Source organism: Schistocerca nitens, chromosome 6, assembly GCF_023898315.1.
Source record: "Schistocerca nitens isolate TAMUIC-IGC-003100 chromosome 6, iqSchNite1.1, whole genome shotgun sequence".
Lineage (NCBI taxonomy): Eukaryota > Metazoa > Arthropoda > Insecta > Orthoptera > Acrididae > Schistocerca > Schistocerca nitens.
In genome coordinates, this window is record NC_064619.1 from 638,674,396 (window position 1) to 638,683,855 (window position 9,460).

The window sequence follows — 9,460 nt, forward strand, 5'->3', positions numbered from 1 at the left end:
ATAGAAAACTGGCTCTACCTTATCAATTTTGGGTTGGAATGAAGCGTGTTGATGTGCGGAATACGATTGTGTGGATGGAATATGCAAGAAATGAAGGTCAGGTGACCACGCCACCTTACATCCTCCATCCCCCCCCCCTCCCAGTGACGAAATTTTTATCTGGGGTTTGTCAATGCCAAGGAAAACATTGACAAAGCCAGGCAAAAATTGTTCTTTTAGATTTTCCAATAGACTTTCTCAGCCATTCTTAAAATTTTGTAATTGTTTCTTTAAAAGCTATTGTTTCTAGTTTTTAATTATACAATTTGTGTTTTGTTGTTAGGCAAACATAGACTTTACAAAAGTTGATTTTCTATGTCGTTTCCATTATGTGTCTCTGTTTTTCTTTTTCATTTCCAAAAGTTCCTTTTACAATATTAATTTTTCATGAACACATTAGTGTACATTGTATCACGCCTTAGTGTGATTATTTCTTTTCTTTAGTTAAGCTTTGTGTGAATGTTCGTAAAAGCTCTGTTTTGTCACTTTGATTCATTTATATATTTCTCTTATGTGTCACTGTTTTTTTTTAAGTATGAAGAAGGTTTTCTCTTAATTCTCTCCTCAGGACTAATGTTATGATTGCTACAAAAATGTATTTATGAACATCCTTTACGGAAGGAAAATACTACATAATTCTTTTTCTGCTTCTTCATATAAAGGAAATAAGAGACCCTATGACTATCCTAATTTAGTTTCTTTCTCTAAAATTTTGAAGTATGGATAAATTAGGGACTTAACATATTTAATAAAATAATGACTTTTACAAATAGAAAGAAGGTAAGTATTATTCGCATATATCTAATTTTTATAATTTACGCTGGTTGTATTTACTCTGTCCGTTTCTTTGTTTGGCGATCCACATTTAAGTGCTGGAAGGGATTGACTCATTTATATGGGTGTCACAAATCATGTGAGAAGCACTCTAGCATGTGATGCCGGGTCTCACAAGAGGACAGCGTACGCATAACGGAGATGCTACATATTTCCGCATTGGTCGACTTAAACGAAACGTCATTCTCTGTTTAAAAGAGCAATGCTGATTGGCGGAATATTTGTGATGCAAAGAGCCAGAGGAGAGAGGGAAGTCAGCAAATGATATACCCTTGCAACTTTTCCAGAAAAATGGGTTGTTCCATTGTCGCTCTTGGAGCGGGAACACATAACGAGAGTGCGCTCGTATGTGTATGCAAAGGGCGAGGAACAAAATCCCTCCTCAGTACTTCACTGGGAGAGCACCTCTGTCGTTAGCCAATCGTAGTGATACTGTATATTGAGTCGCTCACGATTAAGCGTCGTTCACTGTTTTGGCAGCCACACATATTGTGCGGTGTGAACACGGACCGAGTACAAGTTAAATGCCTGCGAGCGATTCTTGAGTGGCATCGCGGTGGACTGGTTACCTGACCGGTTTACCATGCCAATAGTTGGACTAGGGGCGGATAGGAGTCCTTGACTTCATCAAGGCATAGGGAGAGATTGTTTGGCGAAGGTCAATCCAGATAGGAAGATGTGTTATTTGTCAGCAGCGAGCGGCGCAGGCAGCAGTCGTCGCGGCATATGTGAGCCTCATCTGTCCTCCCTAACCGTACACTCCATTACATTTCTACGCAACAGCCTTGACCATACCTAGAAAACTTATCCAAGTTGTGTAGGAGCGGCTCTCAGCCATTCTGCCAAGTAAATAACATTCTGAAAGAAAAGGGAGAAAAGAACCTTACCATACTTTGTAAAATTATAGCTTTCCTATCCATAAGAGCTAATCTACTGTTCCGAAAATAACCCGGAAATTTATTAATTTATAAGAAAAAGTTTCACTTGATATCTCAGAATTTTTTTGCAATAAACAATATTTTTCGTTCGTTTAATGTTTTTTTTACACTAACTTACACTAACTAGCAATACTCCAGTACCCAAGTATTGCACTAGTTACGTAAGTATATGGAATATTTTTGTGTCTTTTCCTTACAGCGGACGACTCCCGAAGATATTTGTTGCTGAATATTTTTCAAGCAGTTCTTGTTGGTATATTAGGTCGTCTGTCTGACTTCTGTAGTAGTGTGAGGTAGAAATTTTTTGTTGCAGGAGCCAAAGGGTACTTGCTGGATCAATCCATTGCGCAACTTGACAAAATAAAACCCACACACTCACCCCGAGTACGAAATTTTACAGTCACGCATGCAGTTTATTGCTCTCAATGCACGTTTTGGCAGTCTTGTGGTATTCACTACCGACTTTTCTAAGTTATTTCAGTATTTAAATAATAACTTACGTTGTCTCTGGTGGTGTTCTCAAAGTATTAACGTATCTGTATTTTTTGTTATACTGGTGGAGGCATGATAATTCAAATACAGAGATATGTAAACAGGCAGAATACGACGCTGCAGTCGGCTACGCCTTTATAAGACTGCAAGTGTCTATCGCATTTGTTAGATGACTTACTGATGCTACAATAGCAGGTCATCAAGATTTAAGTGAGTTTGAACGTTGTGTTATAGTCGGCCCGCGAGCGAGGAGACAAAGCATGTCCTAGGTAGCGATGAAATGGGGTTTCTCCCGTATGACCGTTTCACGAATGTACCGTGAATATCAGGAATCCGGTAAAACATCATATCTCTGACATCGCTGCTGCTGGAAAAAGTTCCTGCAAGAACGGGACAAACGACAACTGAAGAGAATAGTTCATGACAGAAGTTCAGCCTTTCGGAAGTTGCTGCAGATTTCAATGCTGGGCCATCAACAGTTGTCAGTGAGCGAACCTTACAACGAAACATCATCGGTATGGGCTTTCAGCGCAGAAGACCCACTCGTATACACTTGACGACTGCACGACACAAAGCTTTACGCCTCACCTGGGCCCGTCAACACCGACATTGGGCTGTTGACGATTGGGAACATGTTGCCTGGTCGTAAGAGACTCGTTTGAAACTGTATGAAGCGAATGGACGGGCACGGGAAGGAGACAACCTCATGAATTCATGGATATTGCACGCCAGCAAGGGACTGTTCAAGCTGGTGGAGGCTCTGTAATGGTGTCAGGCGTGTGCGGTTGGAGTGGGGACCTCTGATACGTCTAGGTACGATTCTGACAGGAGATACATGTCATCCTGTCTGATCAGCTACATCCATTCATGTCCATTGTACATTCCGATGGAAAATTTCAGCAGGACAATGCGACACTCCACAATTCAGAATTGCTACAGAGTGGCTTCAGGAATACTCTTCTGACTTTAAACACTTCCGCTGGACACAAAACTCGCCAGACATGGTCATTATTGAGCATATCTATGATATGTTGCAACGTGCTGTGCAGAAGAGATCTCCATCCCCTCATGGTCTTACTACGGATTTGTCGACAGACCTGCAGGATTCATCGTGTCAGTTCCCCTTAGCACTGTTGCAGACATTAGTCGAATCCATGCCACGTCGTGTTTCGGCACTTCTGCGTGCTCGTGGCGGCCCTGCACGATATTAGGAAGGTGTAACAGTTTCTTTGGCTCTTCAGTTTATAATCCCTTGTCCATTTTTTGGTGGTTCCTTTTAAATATCAGTGAGTAATTTTCATTTTTACTAACAATAAATGTAATTGTGACAGTTACCATTTGTTCCCATTCGTAGGTAGAAGGTCCCTGATCCCACAAGCGCACTAATTTGTCTGTGTGATGCGTGTGGTACCCATTTGATTCATGCTTAATTGGGTCATCCCCATTAATACTCAACTAAGACGCTTCCGTTGCACGACAGTACCCTTGCTTTAAATTAATCTTTCATGATTATTTGTAGTAGTTTCTCACTAAGTCGGTCATCAGCGTTTTATATTGTGCATTACAGGCGTATGCTCCAGCCACAACCGACGTCCCGCAGTGGCAGATGCTGAAAATCCTAGTATAATGTTACGTAAATTATAATGGGAACATGGTAGAATTACTGAATTAAATGGCAGTATTCGAAATTTATTTGATAGGACATAGGAGGAAACAATGAAAACTTCGTCATGTGACTCGATCGTCGGCAGTACTCGGTTTCCAACCGCGCATTGAAGTGAGATGTCACGCAGCACCACAGCTTCCCTAAGAATTACACAAAGAGAGGTTTCGCCTGTATTTGGGGTTTTACTAGAATACCTGCCATAATGGCAACTGTGATTTTAGTGTAGCTTTTATCCGCACATCGTCCAGCTTTCAGTGTTCAGTGGTGTGTAAAATTTTTCGTAGCTTGTATAGCTTTAGTGTCGTAAGACAATTTTACTTTTTGCTATAGCGAAAAGGAGGAGGATGCACAAAAGCATGCAGACGTAGCACGTCTGTTGAGTAGTGGGCAGGCAGATAAGGGAATGCAAGATGAGGAAGGATATGTGTCATTATAGCCAACTATTAACTGTTACTTGAGTACCTCGGAAATCACCTGTTGAGGGCCAACAACTTAGGACATGGGATTAGTTACAATCAGTAAACTTCATTCGTGCGTAGAATTCGAATTAATTGTGACTGTTCATTATGTAACTTTAAAATTTAATTTGGAATTCCCAGAAATTCATTCATGCGTTTACTAACGTTGGACAACGTTGGAAATTTGATGGAGCTTCACAATAATTATGTCAGGTAACTTACTGATGTGACGTGCTTCTACACAGACGGAGCTGTAATTATTATTCGAATTACTCGCCGTTCCCATAAGTGGAAACTCATTAGGGCAGCGTGATTTGTTGTTTTGTGAGGATGAACTGTGTTATTGAAGATTAATTTACTGTATCTCGCTAAAGTCATTTCACTACCGGTTCTGTATTTCTGCCAGTGTAGGTGTATAATTTCAATAAGATTAACGAATTGAGGTAATGTGTCGTTATGGTTCAAATGGCTCTGAACACTATGGGACTTAAGATCTATGGTCATCAGTCCCCTAGAACTTAGAACTACTTGAACCTAACTAACCTAAGGACATCACACAACACCCAGTCATCACGAGGCAGAGAAAATCCCTGACCCCGCCGGGAATCGAACCCGGGAACCCGGGCGTGGGAAGCGAGAAAGTTACCGCACGACCACGGGCTTCGGAATGTGTCGTTATGTCTTGAAAATAAGCGAGTCACAGTTAGTCAAATAAACCACGCACTGTTCCATCGACCTCTTGGCAGACTACCAGACGGATTCATAACTTCGTACAAGCAGTGGACTGTACTAAAATTGTACACATCAAAAAATGTTTTCCACCACCCCGGTTTCCAGAACTCATACGTTGACTGTATATATTCTCTCACAGACACAGTCCCTTTAACTGTTCAGAGATGTAACTAAACCCGCGCCAGCAGCTCGTGGTCGTGCGGTAGCGTTCTCGCTTCCCACGCCCGGGTTCCCGGGTTCGATTCCCGGCGGGGTCAGGGATTTTCTCTGCCTCGTGATGGCTGGGTGTTGTGTGATGTCCTTAGGTTAGTTAGGTTTAAGTAGTACTAAGTTCTAGAGGACTGTTGACCATAGATGTTAAGTCCCATAGTGCTCAGAGCCATTTGAAACATTTTGAACTAAACCCGCCCAAAGAAGTAAACAGCCGTGCATGAGTACCAGCTATTAGACGCATGGGGTCCGTCAGCCGATCAAATGCAGTCAGTCGTTTTACGCCTCAAAATTTGCGCAGTAGGCTGCATGATGCGCAACTTCAATCCAGACGTCCATGGCGAGGTCCATCTTTGCAAACTCGACAAGGTGCAGCGCGGTACAAATGGGCCCAACAACATGCCGAATGGAGCACTCAGGATTGACATCACGTTCTCTTCACCGATGAATGTGGCATATGCCTTCAACCAGACAATCGGCGGAAACGTGTTTGGAGGCAACCCGGTCAGGCTGAAAGCCTTAGACACATTGTCCAGCGAGTGCAGCAAGGTGGACGTTCCCTTGTGTTTGGGGTGGAATTATGTGGGGCCGACGTATGCCACTGGTGGTCATGGAAGACGCTGTAACGGTTGTACCATATGTGAATGCCATACTCCCACCGACAGTGCAACCATATCGGCAGCATATTGGCGAGGCATTTGTCTCCATGGACGACAATCTGTGCCCCCAACGTGCACATCTTGTGAATGACTTCCTTCAGGATAACGACATCGCTCGACTAGAGTGGTCAGCTTGTTCTCCATACATGGACCCTATCGTCGAACACGCCTGGCATAGATTGAAAAGCGCTCTTTATGACCCACCAACCACTCTAGGGATCTACGCCGAATTGCCGTTGAGAAGTGTGACAATCTGGACCTATAGTGCCTTGATGAACTTGTGGATAGTATGCCACGACAGATACAGGCATGCATAAATGCAAGAGGACATGCTACTGGGTATTAGAGGTACCGGTGTGTACAGCAGTCTGGACCACTACATGTGAAGGTCTGGTACAGCATGCAATGTGTGGCTTTTATAACCAATAAAAAGGGCGGAAATGATTTTTACGTTGATCTGTATTCCAATATTCTGTATAGGTTTGTAGCTCTCGGAACCGAGGTGATGTAAAACTTTTTTTTAAGTGTGTATATACGTATTAAGCTATGAGACCAAATTGCTGCTATGTTCGATTGTGTTTTTATATTACAATAGACCTATTTCGGCGTGTTTGTTATCGTCAGCTAATTTGTGGAGATACATAGTTGGGTACAATATTTCAGATTCTGCAGTAGATAATTTAACGTATTACAGATTTATGCTTTGCAACGTACATCAGATGGTCTTGATGTCCATATGATATCGCTGTCAGTTGCTGCTCAGGTATGTGTCAAGACTATCTGATGTACGTAGCCAAGTATAATCCTGTAATACGTTAAATTACTTCAAAATCTGAAGTATTGTGACCATTTATGCATCTCCACAGATAACTTGATGATGGCAATCACGTCGAAGTACCGTATTATAAAAAAATATAGTTGAACACATCAGTGTCTTGGTCTTACTGTATAATACATGATGTTCTTATATGATATACAGGACGCACTGGGCCCGGATGAGTACAAATTGTACTGAATGTTTTTTTGTACAAAAGTGTCTGTCCCCCGCTGCGAGAAGCTTTTATTATATACAGGGTGTTTCAGTATTACACCAGCATCCTCCTAGGAGGTATAGAAGGTGCCTCGAGCAACAAAATAAGAATAGAAATCCGTGTCAGGAAACGTCATCCAAAGAAAACGAAGTTACAGGTGCCGGCACACATCGACAGCCGGCGTGACTGTACTCGAACAGACAGCGGACAGAACATCTCGCAATGTATCTGACAGCAATCTGCACGTCAGATAGCACGGAACACGGCCCAGCTCTCACGCCAACACTGTACCGACCGCTAATAGACGTACCGGCACAGCGAAACAGTAAGCATATGCGGGTCGCAGACAATGCTCAGTCGTAATATGTCGTGTGCTGGTAGCCGCATCGCGGAGACGTCCACCTTTACCGAGCAGCACGATGTACATTTTGCGTCTGGTAAGCAGAGAGGCAATGAGCACGCAGCATTACGCATGCGTCGGCAACGGTGTCCCAATACGCACCAAACTGGAAGCATTTAATTCCATAAATTATCTGGGAGTACGCATTAGGAGTGATTTAAAATGGAATTATCATATCAAGTTGATCGTCGGTAAAGCAGATGCCAGACTGAGATTCATTGGAAGAATCCTAAGGAAATGAAATCCGAAAACAAAGGAAGTTGGTTACAGTACGTTTGTTCGCCCACTGCTTGAATACTGCTCAGCAGTGTGGGATCCGTACCAGATAGGGTTGATAGAAGAGATAGAGAAGATCCAACGGAGAGCAGCGCGCTTCGTTACAGGATCATTTAGTAATCGCGAAAGCGTTACGGAGATGATAGATAAACTCCAGTGGAATACTCTGCAGGAGAGACGCTCAGTAGCTCGGAACGGGCTTTTGTTAAAGTTTCGAGGACATACCTTCACCGAAGAGTCAAGCAGTATATTACTTCCTCCTACGTATATCTCGCGAAGAGACCATGAGGATAGAGAGATTAGAGCTCACACAGAAGCATACCGACAATCCTTCTTTCCACGAACAATACGAGACTGGAATAGAAGGAAGAACCGATAGAGGTATTCAGGGTACCATCCGCCACACACCGTCAGGTGGCTTGCGGAGTATGGATGTAGATGTAGATGTAGAAATGCACCACTTCACGTTTCCGGCTATCCATCGACGTCCGAGAGAAACAGGTGGTTTCACAAAGCGTCGATCGGCAGATATCGTGTGCGAAGTGCACACAAGCTATGATTTGTGGAGGACGTACCAGAGGGGTTCGACGTAGATCCTTCCGAGAGAACCCCAACTGTGGCACACGTAATGCAAAGCTCCCACTCAGCGGTTTCTGAATCTGCTCACGGAGGAGTAAAGATATCCATTCAGGAGACAGGCGCTGTTGGCCCACGATTTTGATCCCCGTGTGGAGTTCGGACAGTGGTTTCGGTAGGCAGCCATATTACGCAGCGTAGGTATCTGTTTTTCACAGACGAGGCGTCGTTCTCCCGTGAGGGTTTCAACGCTCACAATTTCCACGTGTGGTCTGAGGTGAACCTCCACCCCACCCACTAATAACATTATCAGGGACAATTCACCATCACTGTAAGGGCTGGCATGGTAGACGATTACTAGACTGGCGCCTACATGACACCTCTTCGGCTCTTAGGCTAGAGCTATGTAGTATTCCTCCAGGAAGTGCTACCACAATTACTGGGGGAGGTACCATCAGCAATCCGTCGACGTATATGGTTGCAGCAAGATGGGATGGATGGGGCACCCACACACAAGTGGAGCTGCCAGAACCCAGACCGGGCGGATGTCTGGGTTTCGCTGGATTTGTCGAAGTGGCCCTGTAACCTAGCCGTATCGGTCGGCTCACTACAGCTCACTAGACTTCTTCATATGGGGCCATCTGCTAATGTGATGTACTTGAAGCCCGATAGACTCACCGGAAGATACAATGGCGAAAGATAAGTGCATCGTGTAAGGTTCTTCTTGCCGTGCCCCGTGTCTATGAGCGAGTGCGACAGTCAATGATACACATGTATCAGGCACGCTGCGACGCTACTAGACAGCTACTAGAACAGTATTTAATTCATAGGTAGTGAAACCACTGCTGTGCAGAACACCAGCGGTCAGATTAACTAATGACAACAAGTGAAGAATACAGTCTCGATCGCTATGGAACATCTAGTGTTTAATGTTTGCATCACATGTTTACTTTGGAAAACGTATATATGTACATAGACGCGGCAGACCATTATGGTCAGCAACTTACTATTGATATAAATCGATCCAGATGATCGCAGCGTCACCTGGCGAGGAACGAGTAAGCCTCCTGTGCGTGTGTAGAATGGGAAAGGCGGCGCGATCTGTCTGCCCGAGGAAGGCTTGTGATAAACTGCACCACTTGTCTGGTC